This window comes from Rhinatrema bivittatum, chromosome 1, assembly GCF_901001135.1.
Source record: "Rhinatrema bivittatum chromosome 1, aRhiBiv1.1, whole genome shotgun sequence".
Taxonomy (NCBI): Eukaryota; Metazoa; Chordata; class Amphibia; order Gymnophiona; family Rhinatrematidae; genus Rhinatrema; species Rhinatrema bivittatum.
This window is the reverse complement of record NC_042615.1, coordinates 6,101,077-6,113,723: the sequence shown is the minus strand read 5'-3', so window position 1 is coordinate 6,113,723 and position 12,647 is coordinate 6,101,077. Positions and strand designations below refer to the sequence as shown.

At 44.6% G+C, this 12,647-nt stretch overlaps 1 pseudogene; it reads right to left on the bottom strand.

Annotated features, from left to right (window-relative positions):
* Positions 1 to 474: 474 nt before the first annotated feature.
* On the bottom strand, positions 475 to 1,829 carry LOC115075982 (annotated as a pseudogene).
* Positions 1,830 to 12,647: the final 10,818 nt, after the last annotated feature.

The following is a 12,647-nucleotide window of genomic DNA, read 5'->3' as shown; positions in this document are numbered from 1 at the left end:
CTGAGGTAACAATTCTGGTAAATAATAGATAACAAAGGAAAAGGAATAAGTCAAAGTTACAATCAACAAGGAATGGAAAACTTGGAGGCTGGAAGGAAGATAGAGGCAGGTAGAATAAATATAACATGATACGAATAATTTAACGGGATTAGAGCATATGCTTTAACCTGGAAATGCCAGTGGATATATACAAAGGATAAAAGATGCCTTACCAAATCAAAGATTGCAAGCACTTCATATGTCAGCAAGAACTTAGAATTGGGCTGGTTGAGGGTTTTTTATATATATTAACCTGGGATATATATTAACCTGGAAATGCCAGTGGATATATACAAAGGATAAAAGATGCCTTACCAAATCAAAGATTGCAAGCACTTCATATGTCAGCAAGAACTTAGAATTGGGCTGGTTGAGGGTTTTTTTTCACAAAAATGTCTAAAAACTTGAAAGGACAATACCACTGGACGTTGCAAGTGACATATAATTATTTTATTAACATTATTCATTATATACTAAACAATATAAAACTCATACAAAAATTCCAAAAAATTGGGATTAGTATAGTCTTAGTTGAAATTTATACATGCACAAAGCAAACTCAGGCTACAGACATAAAACTGGAAGCATGAGTTTAAGATCAATGTAAAGAAAATAAGATAAATCAGTAAAATATTTATACAGAGAATTCAGGTCCATTGTGTGGTATGGCAGTTATTTTAGAAATTATATTGGCACACTTAGGCCTTGCAGTAAACATCATACTTCATTTTAGCTCCCAGTTTAGTTCCTGCTATGTATTTATTAAAGCTGGCATCCATTTCCTCACTCTGAGCTGGAGAAAAATGTTCCTTCCAGTCTCCAATATCACCTTTTCGAAAAAGGACCTGACCAAATTGGCCATATGTCTCCTGGGATTTCGTTTTCATACTTTGAAAAGTGCCTCTGTTTGCAATCTCCTGGATCTGATCTTGAGTCAGAGGATATCCGAAGAACTCGGCAATCTGTTTCACTCCCACCACCAGGTTCTCTTTCATGTCTTCAAAGGTAATGATCATAACATCTTCATCATCAAGGTGTTCATTCCAAGCAAGCATGTATTCAAAATAAGAGCCAAAGGAGACTTTTCCACTCATGAAGTGCTGGAAGAAGTCATCCCAGGAGCTGTAGGTGGGGAGCGAAGGGTTATTGTTAGAGAAATGGAAATATGATACTGCTGTATCCTTTGGATTTCGAAAGATCACCAGTTTCTTTGTTTTAGTTTTAAAGAATGACTTGGGGATGTTATCAAGATACAGATGAGTTGTTATCACCCTTGGTGAAGGCTGCTGCTCTAACCTCTCTAGTTTTTCTGCAGATCCAAATTCAATCACTGGAATGTCACCTGATGGCGATTTATTCGCATGCATACAAACCATCTCGGTTACAATCTGAAGAATCCAGTTAGTTCCACATTTTGGGTAAGCTATCAGCATTAGATCATCTTTTCTGGCTTCAAAATTTTCCAGTTTTTGGAAAGTCTCGGGGCTACAGAAAATACTGGGGTACAGCACTCCCTTATAGGTAAACAGCAGATCTCCTGGAGCTTTATCCTTAGCTGTAAGCATTAATTTTTCTAGTTCTTCAATAAACTGCAATCTAGTTTTCTCCATGTTTGCTTCTAGACTTCCAACCGTCGTGTAGCAGCAGCCAGGATTAGGATTTAGCCCAGCCCTTCTTTCCCCTACTCTTTTTTTCAAGAAGTAGGAGGGAAAAGAATTAATGTGCTAACCTTGGCTTTCTTTCACTTTATTGTAAACGAAATTGGGATGATTTCTTGGGTTTCTCAGCTCCCTTCACACGTAACTCCCAGAATGCCGGAGGCTGCTTCCTGCCTCATTACTGAGAAAGCTCATAGGTCGCATTATATAGCTGCAGAGAAGACGGGTTAGAAAAATATGCCTGCCAAAGGATATTTTTAGTGAGGCCCGACCCTTTAAAATTGACCCTTACCTTCCCCCACCCCCCCAAACCCCCCCAAAACTTTTTACGAGTACCTGGTGGTCCAGTGGGGGCGCGGGGACTGATCTCCCGCTCTGGGCCATCGGCGCCATTTTCACTGCCACTCAAAAATGGCGCCGATGGCCCGATAAAAAAAACCCCACCCGACCCTTTAAAGATGACCCCTTAACTTCTCCCACTCTCCCGATCCCCCCAAAACATTTTTAAATTACCTGGTGCTCTAGTGGTGGTCCCGGGAGCGATCTCCCATTCTCGGGCCGTCGGCTGCCACTCATAAAGATGGCGCCAATGGCTCTTTGCCCTTACCATGTGACAGGGTATCCGTGTCATTGGCCAGGCCCTGTCACATGGTAGGAGTAATGGACAGCCGGCGCCATCTTTAAAAAATGGCGCGGGCCATCCAGTGCACCTACCATGTGACAGAGGCTGGCCAAAAAACGATTCACATCCCTAATGTTTTATACTGACACCAAGTTGTCTCCTTTAGATTGTTTCATTAAAAGAGTACATCCCACTACTTATATATGAACCACTTGATCTCATTTCAGATTGATTGAAGGAAAAGTATATTTCAAACAGGTACTACGCACCATTATGTCATTTTATTCCTGTATCAGTATTTTATGGCCTTTTTACTCCACGTGCTTTCACTTTGCTCTACTGTTTATGCATGTAATATGTTAATTTCTGTCCATTATTACATTACTTATGTGACATTGTGATGGGATTGTCTTCACACATATGTTTTTAATTAATGATTTTTAACATCTGTTTTTAACTAGCTTTGTATTGCTAGCTCACATTTATTTATATAATTTTATAATTTATATTTTTTGTGATGTTTGAACACCTTTCTGTGTTTTTAAATGTCCTTGATATGTGTTTTAATTTTAGTAGCCCCTGAGGCAGCTCATCACACAGAGTGAAACTCGGCCAGAGTCGGCCTTGAATACTGTCAGAATAAAGATCTTTTCTATATTCCAATCTTGTTCTTCTTGGTCGCTACTTGGCCATAGTTTGATACAGGATGTTGGGGTTGATGTACCCAGGGTATAACCAAATATGGCATATCTTATGTTTGGATTTTTAAGGTTTACCCCATATGCTTTAGAAGAAAGACGACTGACCATTTTAATATCCACTCTCTGGACCAATCCATCCTGTTTATAACCTTTCGCAGGTGCGGTCTCCAGAACTATACTCAGTATTCCAAGTGAGGTCTCACCAGGGACCTATACAGGGGCCATATCTCCTCCCTTAATATCTTTCTGTACAAGTAATTATGGGTCAGAGAGAATAATCTCTCCTGTCCAGGCAAGGTTGACTGTCTCATGGTACCAGATGCTGATACCAATATTCTACTCAAGGTTTACTAATAGCTCTTTGAGCAGGCTTACACCTGTCTAATGGGATAACCAGTGATTTGTAGAGTTTATTATCCTTTTCTGCATTCTTTGGACATTCAGACACATGCACAAGGGTCAAAGAAGCAGGCAAAAGTCAATAGGTAGCAACCTGAAGCCATGACCCTACTTCTCCCCACTACGCATAGTAACACAGTGGATGACTGCAGATAAAGATCCATTGACTCCTTCAGTCAGCCAAGTTATTCCAAGCTGCCATCTGTAAAAGCTTGAGCGTTTGTAGGATAGTCTTCTTTACCAGTCAGGTTTTCTCATCTTCCTCTTTGGTTCTCTACTAAACTAGGTAGTTTAGAACTGGTCCCCAACCCTGTACTGGTGGCCCACCAGCCAGTCAGGTTTTCAGGACATCCACAATGAATATGCATGAGAGAAAATTTGCATGAACTGCCTCCAAAACATGCACATTTTTTCTCATGCATATTCATTGTGGATATCTTGAAAACCCGACTGGCTGGTGGGCCCCTAGGACAGGGTTGGGGACCACTGGTTTAGAATATATGTTTCCACCAACCATTCCCCCCCCCCCCCCATGTCTTGCCACAAGATTTATCAAATGTAAATAGTGTACATAGCTACCAAGACCAAGGTGTTACGGGAGCGCTAGGGAACAATCCTAATTCTGGGGAGAGTGGTGTGCCCTTGGACCATGACTTAACTGCAGAGAGGAGCTCCATGGAAGCACCGAGGCAGGTGAGACATGTTCAAACACAGGCGGACAGGCAGAAGACCAGGGACTCGGGCCTCCACCGAACTTGATGCATCAGTAAAGACCCAACAACGCAATGCTGGTCTCTGGGGTAGCCTTCTGGCCACTTGATAGCCCTTTCAGATCTGCCATACCGGAATAGCAAATGCGCTAGAACGGACAGAGGTTGAGGGCAGATGATGGAATGGGAATAAGACTTGAAGACTGAAGACATGATGAGACGAGACATGGTCAGATGATAAGGAAGAGGCAAGGCTGAAGAGAAGGACACTGAAGAAGACATTCAATGAGTGGATAGACAACAGAAGAGTTAAAACTCAGTATGAAGGAATCTGGCAAGACTCGTAGCAGCAACTATCCTGGACTGAGCTTCGGGGACCCGGCATGATCGGCGTAGGCCAAACCGAAGAAGCGACTGTTTCAGACCCAGCATGGAAGACGATTCAGAAGGTCAAGACCAAAGTTGAAGAAAGGACAGCCAACTAGGAGGTAGATCCGGATCCAGGATATCCGAAAAGAAGGCTACCCTGATGAGGGAGCCAAAGAGTCTGAAGGCTTCTTTGATGAAGAAGCCAAAAGGGTCTGAACGCTTAACAGCGAAAGGACTGAAGCAGAAGACATCAAAAGGATCTGAAGACTAAGACAACTTGACATGAAGACGTTTGGAACATCAGGACATCTGGACTTCATCACCCAGGGCACTCAGTGAAGAGCATCAAGAAGGTGTTGAGAGAACTTAAGAACGAGACATCAAAGGCATCTGGACCGAAATGATAAAGGGAATGGAACAGCTCCCCTATGAGGAAAGACTAAAGAGGTTAGGACTTTTCAGCTTGGAGAAGAGACGGCTGAGGGGGGATATGCCATCCATTGCTCCTACCCATTGTGACAGGGGCCGACCAATGGCACTGGTAGCCCCGTGACATAGTAAGGTGCCATTTTGAATACCAGCAGCCAAGGGCGTGAGTGCAGGACATGGCTCCCGGACTCCCCGCTGGACCATCAGGGAGTTTTGGTAAGTCTTATTTATTTATTTATTTATTTATTTATAGTTTTTTATATACCGCCGCTCATCAAAGATATCACGTCGGTGTACAATGAACAGGAACTTACGCCGGAGCGTTATACATTTAACAGGATTAAATAAGCATTATACATTTAACAAAAGTAAGAATATATATATTTGAACATAAAACAAGTAGAATCTTTTAAAACAGAACTATCATTTAGGATTAACTGAGCTGAGTTAAACAGAGCTGGAAAGTAAAGGGATTTTAGGAAATTAGGTATGAGGTTAGGGACAGGTTAGGAGGAGATGGAGTTATAATTAGGAGTGATAAGAGAGGGGAGAAAGCGCTTCAGGTGCAATTAAGAGCAAAAGTATGGAATGGTATTTACAGTAAGGACATAAAAAAGGGGAAATTAGAGATAGTGTAGAGAAAGGGGGTGTTGGGTAAATAAGGCAGGGCATAAAAGGGGAAGAAAGACATATATATTTCAGGTATAGGCATGTGTAAATAACCATGTCTTGAGTTTTTGCTTGAAAGTTTTGGGAGATGGCTCAAGGCGCAGTTCAGTGGGCAAGGTATTCCATAACAATGGGCCAGCAAAGGAAAGCGCTCGTGCTTTGGTGGAGGCATGGTTATATATTTTGGGTGAGGGGGTCTGTAATGTGGCGAGGTATTGATTTCTGGTAGGTTTAATAGAAGTTTGAAATTGCAGTGAATTATTAAAGCATTTCATTTCAGGATTGTGGAGGGCTTTATGGATCAGTGTTAATGTCTTGTACTGTATGCGATATTGAATGGGGAGCCAGTGAAGGTCCTTCAAAACTGGCGTAATATGTTCCTTTGAGTTTGTGTTAGTAAGGATACGGGCTGCAGTGTTTTGCAGAATTTGTAAGGGGCGGATGGCATTTTTAGGTAGGCCTAGGAGGAGTGAATTGCAATAATCTGTTTTGGAAAACAACATGGCTTGTAAAACTGTCCGGAAATCAGATGCGTGAAGCAAGGGTTTCAATTTTTTGAGTGTATGTAATTTGAAAAAACATTCTTTAAGGATTGCACTGATAAATTTTTTGAGGGTCATTTGGTCATCAATAATGACTCCTAGGTCTCGGACTTGGTGAGAGAATTGTATGTGCGTTGGTGTTATAGGTAAGGTAGGCGAAGTATGTAATGGAGTAGGAGGAGATATGATCATGAGTTCTGTTTTTGTGGAGTTGAGGGCAAGTTGTAAGGAGGTTAATAGATTGTTGATAGCAGTGAGAGTAGTGTCCCAGATTTCAAGGGCTTTGGATATAGATTCTGTTACTGGAATAAGAATTTGTACATCATCAGCGTACAAAAAGTGTGGAAGTTTAAGGTTGGCGAGGAGATGGCAAAGCGGAAGAAGATAAATGTTAAAAAGGGTAGATGAAAGTGAAGAGCCTTGCGGGACTCCTTGCTTCAGGGGGATTTCTTTTGATAGGTGGTTGCCAATTTTGACTTTATAATTACGATTGGACAGGTAGGAAGTAAACCAGTTATGAGCGGTACCAGTTATTCCAATCTCGTGTAGGCGTTGGAGGAGAATTTGGTGGTTAACGGTATCAAAAGCCGCTGAAATATCCAGGATTACTAGAAGATGTAGTTGATTTCTATCTAGGCTTTTGAGAAGGTAATCAGACAGTGATAAGAGAAGAGTTTCAGTACTATGTAATTTACGAAACCCATATTGTGAGGGAGAGAGGATTTGGTGTTCTTCTAAATAGTCACTGAGTTGACGGTTGATAGTTTTTTCTAGGATTTTAGCAATAAATGGGAGATTAGAAATAGGGCGGTAATTGCCAAGGTCTAATGGGTCGAGCTTAGGTTTTTTTAAAGTAGGTTTAAGGATAGCAAATTTGAGAGAGTTGGGTACTTGTCCAAATTCGATGGAAGTATTGATAATGTTAGAAATGGGGCTGGCTATTAGATCAGGGACAGTGAGTAGGAGTTTTGTGGGGATGGTATCAGACGGGTGAGAGGAGGGTTTAGCTTTTTTGAGCAGGGATTCAATTTCAGTTGTTGCTGTGTTTTCAAAGAATGTTAGCTGAGGTGCAGAGTCTTTTGTGTGACAGAGGTTATTGAATTGGGGCATGTGGGGATTATGGGGGAAGCGTGTCATGATTTTCTAATTTTGTCCTGAAAGAAAGAAGCCAGTTGTTCGCATTTGATTTTGGCTTCTTCTTCTGGTATGATATTTGGAGTGAGGTTAGTAAGTGAAGTGACATATTCAAACAATACTTTTGGATTGAATTGAAATTGATGTATTTTACCAGCAAGTCTTGCGGGCGTCAGGAGGGTGAGGGGTTGTAGTTAATTCAATTTTAGCCGGGAAACGAATAAGAATGAACGCATTAATGTATCGGGGGGCCACCCTTGCCGATTGCAACGTATCTGCCCCCCAACGAATACGAATTCCTAATGCAACGTATGGTGCCCCTCTGCACATCCCTAAGTAGTATACTCGCACTAACAAAAACCATTAGATTTTGTTAGTTTTGAAAAATGGGAAAATCCCGATCATTTTTTGGGTCCCCCGAAACATGCCAAATTAGACAATTTCATTGAAATTTGGAAAAATCGAATGCACATCTTTATTACCCAACACACATGGGATTTCTACCGATAAAGATTTGATTGTGCATTTAGTCTCTTGCAAGATCTTTATCCTGTTGGACTCTTTGCCATCCTGGACATAAAGTACCACCCCACCACCAAGATGCTCCTCTCTATCATTGTGATATAATTTGTTCCTTAATATAGCACTTTCCCATTGGTTATCCTCTCTCCACCATGTCTCTGAGATGCCAATTAAGTCTATGTCATCATTCACTGCTATACATTCTAATTCTCCCATTTTACTTCTTAGACTTCTGGCATTAGTATTCAAACATTTCAAAGTGTGTTTTTTGTTTGTATTAACGGCCTGCTTTTCAGCTAATAGGGTTAATTTGGAATTATTTACCTCAGGTGATTCTTTACTTATAAGCACAAGGACTACTTTTGCTTTTACTGGAACCTTTCTGTTTCATTAATATCCTTCAAAGATATCCCTCTGAACCATGAACGTCTGAGTGACTGCTGGCTTTTCCCCTTGTTCTAGTTTAAAATTTGATCTTTTTCTGTTTTAAAAGTTAGTGCCAGTAGACTGTTTCCATTCTGCTACGTTAGCAATATCACTTGACTCAGCTATTCAGAGAGCCAGCAAGTGGACAAGTTAACAGAATCACTCAACTCAGATAACTTGCCGACTTGCTGGCTCTCTATCTGAGTTGAGTGATTCTGATAACTTGCCCACTTGCTGGCTCTCTATCTGAGTTGAGTGATTCTGTTAACTTCTCCACTTGCTGGCTCTCTAACAGAATCACTCACCTCAGATAGAGAGCCAGCAAGTGGGCAAGTTAACAGAATCACTCAACTCAGATAGAGAGCCAGCAAGTGGGCAAGTTATCAGAATCACTCACCTCAGATAGAGAGCCAGCAAGTGGGCAAGTTAACAGAATCACTCACCTCAGATAGAGAGCCAGCAAGTGGGCAAGTTAACAGAATCACTCAACTCAGATAGAGAGCAAGCAAGTGGGCAAGTTAACAGAATCACTCAACTCAGATAGAGAGCAAGCAAGTGGGCAAGTTATCAGAATCACTCAACTCAGATAGAGAGCCAGCAAGTCGGCAAGTTAACAGAATCACTCACCTCAGATAGAGAGCCAGCAAGTGGGCAAGTTATCAGAATCACTCAACTCAGTCAGACAGCCAGCAAGTGGGCAAGTTAACAGAATCACTCACCTCAGATAGAGAGCCAGCAAGTGGGCAAGTTAACAGAATCACTCAACTCAGATAGACAGCCAGCAAGTGGGCAAGTTATCAGAATCACTCAACTCAGATAGAGAGCCAGCAAGTGGGCAAGTTATCAGAATCACTCAACTCAGATAGAGAGCAAGCAAGTGGGCAAGTTATCAGAATCACTCAACTCAGATAGACAGCCAGCAAGTGGGCAAGTTATCAGAATCACTCACCTCAGATAGAGAGCCAGCAAGTGGGCAAGTTATCAGAATCACTCAACTCAGATAGAGAGCAAGCAAGTGGGCAAGTTATCAGAATCACTCAACTCAGATAGACAGCCAGCAAGTGGGCAAGTTAACAGAATCAAATTCAGGTAGAGAGCCAGCAAGTGGGCAAGTTAACAGAATCACTCAACTCAGATAGAGAGCAAGCAAGTGAACAGAATCACTCAACTCAGATAGAGAGCCAGCAAGTGGGCAAGTTAACAGAATCACTCAACTCAGATAGAGAGCCAGCAAGTCGGCAAGTTAACAGAATTAGGGATGTGTATCGTGTGATCGATCGTCTTAACGATCGATTTCGGCTGGGGGGGGAGGGAATCGAATCGTCGCGTTTTTGTTTTTGTAAATATCGTGTAAATCATAAATCGGGGAGGGCGGGAAAACCGGCACACTAAAACATCCCTAAAACCCACCCCGACCCTTTAAAATAAATCCCCCACCCTCCCGAACTCCCCCCAAATGTCTTAAATTACCTGGGGTCCAGTGGGGGGGTCCCGTTGTGATCTTTCACTCTCGGGCTATGGGTGCGTTGATAGAAAATGGCGCCGGCGCTACCTTTGCCCTGTCATATGACAGGGCAATGGTAGCGCCGGTGCCATTTTGATGTCACGAGCATAGGAGATCGCTCCTGGACCCCCGCTGGACCCCCAGGGACTTTTGGCCAGCTTGGGGGGGCCTCCTGACCCCCACAAGACTTGCCAAAAGTCCAGCGGGGGTCCGGGAATGACCTCCTGCACTCAAATCGTGTTGCCGTACGGCCGGCGCCATTTTGCAAAATGGCGCCGGCCATATTTGGAGGAGGAGAGAAGACGAGCAGTTCCTTCCACTGTGACTTCAGGAAAGGAGGAGAGAATGGTGGAGGCTAGTGGAAGGGTAGAGAAAAGAAGTGGGGGAGAGGCAGGTTAAGGCAATTTTGCAAATCTTGTCATGGAAATAAAGGGGTGAGAATAAAGGAGAAGGAAATTGAGTGTTGGGGAGGGTTGGGTGTAAGGACTCCTGCGTCTTCCTTCTCACCAGTCTCTGCTCCCAGCAGTCCTCTGGACTGTCCTGGGGCTCCTCTGTAGCCTCTGATCCCACTCAGTTGGTTTGCTCTCTGTAAGCTGAGAGTTCATACATGGCTGACTGGTGATCTCGTTGCCTCACAGTGTGTCTCATACTCCTGAGACCGAGGAGTCCTGAACCCGGCGTACGTTACTCCTGTATCACCAGCGTGCACAGCCCAGGAAGGATGGCCAGTGCCGGTCCACGTCCTGTCTCCTGGCTGAGTGTCTCTGACCGGGTCCAAACTCTGGAAAGGGTTCTAGCTCATGGAAGCAGGAACACAAGTTTCGACCTCTGCCGCAGGCTCACAGCAGCAGGGTCTTTCCTTTCATTGGCTGAGCAGGGAACTAGCGCAGGGGCGGGTACTTTTTTTTATGTCAGCAAAGCCTCCGAGTTCTCCCATTCCTGGATTTCAGGTTTTCTCCCACCACCAGGAGTTTGGGGATTGGATTAAGCTCACGCAGTCACTAAGGGAAGCTGCGGCTCATTACAGGTTTTTATATATTGGTGACTGCATTAAGCAGCAGAGGACTGACCCTTCAGGACCCCAGTAATGAGCCTCATCAGGTTTGGCACAGGAGGTGAGATTTATGCAGTAACATTGCTTATATTTTAGGTGCCTTGTCAGCAGGCCTACAAAATCGATGGCCAGGAAATTTTCTGCTTACAATCCTCGCTCCGTTTCCCCATGAACTTTAACGTTTTAATACCAATGATTGTTGCATCTAACTTTATTGATTTCATGGTAAATTAAGTGGCACACTCAGCGGCACCATTGCAAGTCTGTCAAAAATCATTTTCAATAAGGGGCAGCCGTCGCTGTGCAAACCAGAGCAGCTTTCACTGAGATGAAATATTTCATTTGCAGATCTGTTCCTGGCAAACACAAGAGCCCAGCTGCAGTTAGGCTGCGATCACACATGGAAGCGGAGATGAGTTTAATTCATATCCACGATATCACGCAGGGCAACTCTGCTCCTTGCTCGGGTTATATTAATGTTCCCCATATAATAATAATTACACAGGGTGCAGGCAGTACCCGGGGGAAACCCAGGCTAAGGACGAGAACAGGGAACACCAGCAGAGCTTCCATGCACAGATCCAGCTCTCCTCCCCACCTAACAGCCTTCCCTCTGCAGCTCCTCATTACCTCTCCTCTCCTCCCCACCTAACAGCCTTCCCTCTGCAGCTCCTCATTACCTCTCCTCTCCTCCCCACCTAACAGCCTTCCCTCTGCAGCTCCTCATTATCTCTCCTCTCCTCCCCACCTAGCAGCCTTCCCTCTGCAGCTCCTCATTATCTCTCCTCTCCTCCACACCTAACAGCCTTCCCTCTGCAGCTCCTCATTACCTCTCCTCTCCTCCACACCTAAAAGCCTTCCCTCTGCAGCTCCTCATTATCTCTCCCCTCCTCCCCACCCTAACAGCCTTCCCTCTGCAGCTCCTCATTATCTCTCCTCTCCTCCCCACCTAGCAGCCTTCCCTCTGCAGCTCCTCATTATCTCTCCCCTCCTCCCCACCTAACAGCCTTCCCTCTGCAGCTCCTCATTACCTCTCCTCTCCTCCACACCTAACAGCCTTCCCTCTGCAGCTCCTCATTATCTCTCCTCTCCTCCCCACCTAGCAGCCTTCCCTCTGCAGTTCCTCATTATCTCTCCTCTCCTCCACACCTAACAGCCTTCCCCCTGCAGCTCCTCATTACCTCTCCTCTCCTCCACACCTAACAGCCTTCCCTCTGCAGCTCCTCATTACCTCTCCCCTCCTCCCCACCTAACAGCCTTCCCTCTGCAGCTCCTCATTACCTCTCCTCTCCTCCCCACCTAGCAGCCTTCCCTCTGCAGCTCCTCATTATCTCTCCTCTCCTCCCCACCTAGCAGCCTTCCCTCTGCAGTTCCTCATTATCTCTCCTCTCCTCCACACCTAACAGCCTTCCCCCTGCAGCTCCTCATTACCTCTCCTCTCCTCCACACCTAACAGCCTTCCCTCTGCAGCTCCTCATTATCTCTCCCCTCCTCCCCACCTAACAGCCTTCCCTCTGCAGCTCCTCATTATCTCTCCTCTCCTCCACACCTAACAGCCTTCCCTCTGCAGCTCCTCATTACCTCTCCTCTCCTCCACACCTAACAGCCTTCCCTCTGCAGCTCCTCATTACCTCTCCTCTCCTCCTCTCCTCCCCACCTAACAACCTTCCCTCTGCAGCTCCTCATTATCTCTCCTCTCCTCCACACCTAACAGCCTTCCCTCTGCAGCTCCTCATTACCTCTCCTCTCCTCCCCACCTAACAACCTTCCCTCTGCAGCTCCTCATTATCTCTCCTCTCCTCCACACCTAACAGCCTTCCCTCTGCAGCTCCTCATTATCTCACCTCTCCTCCACACCTAACAGCCTTC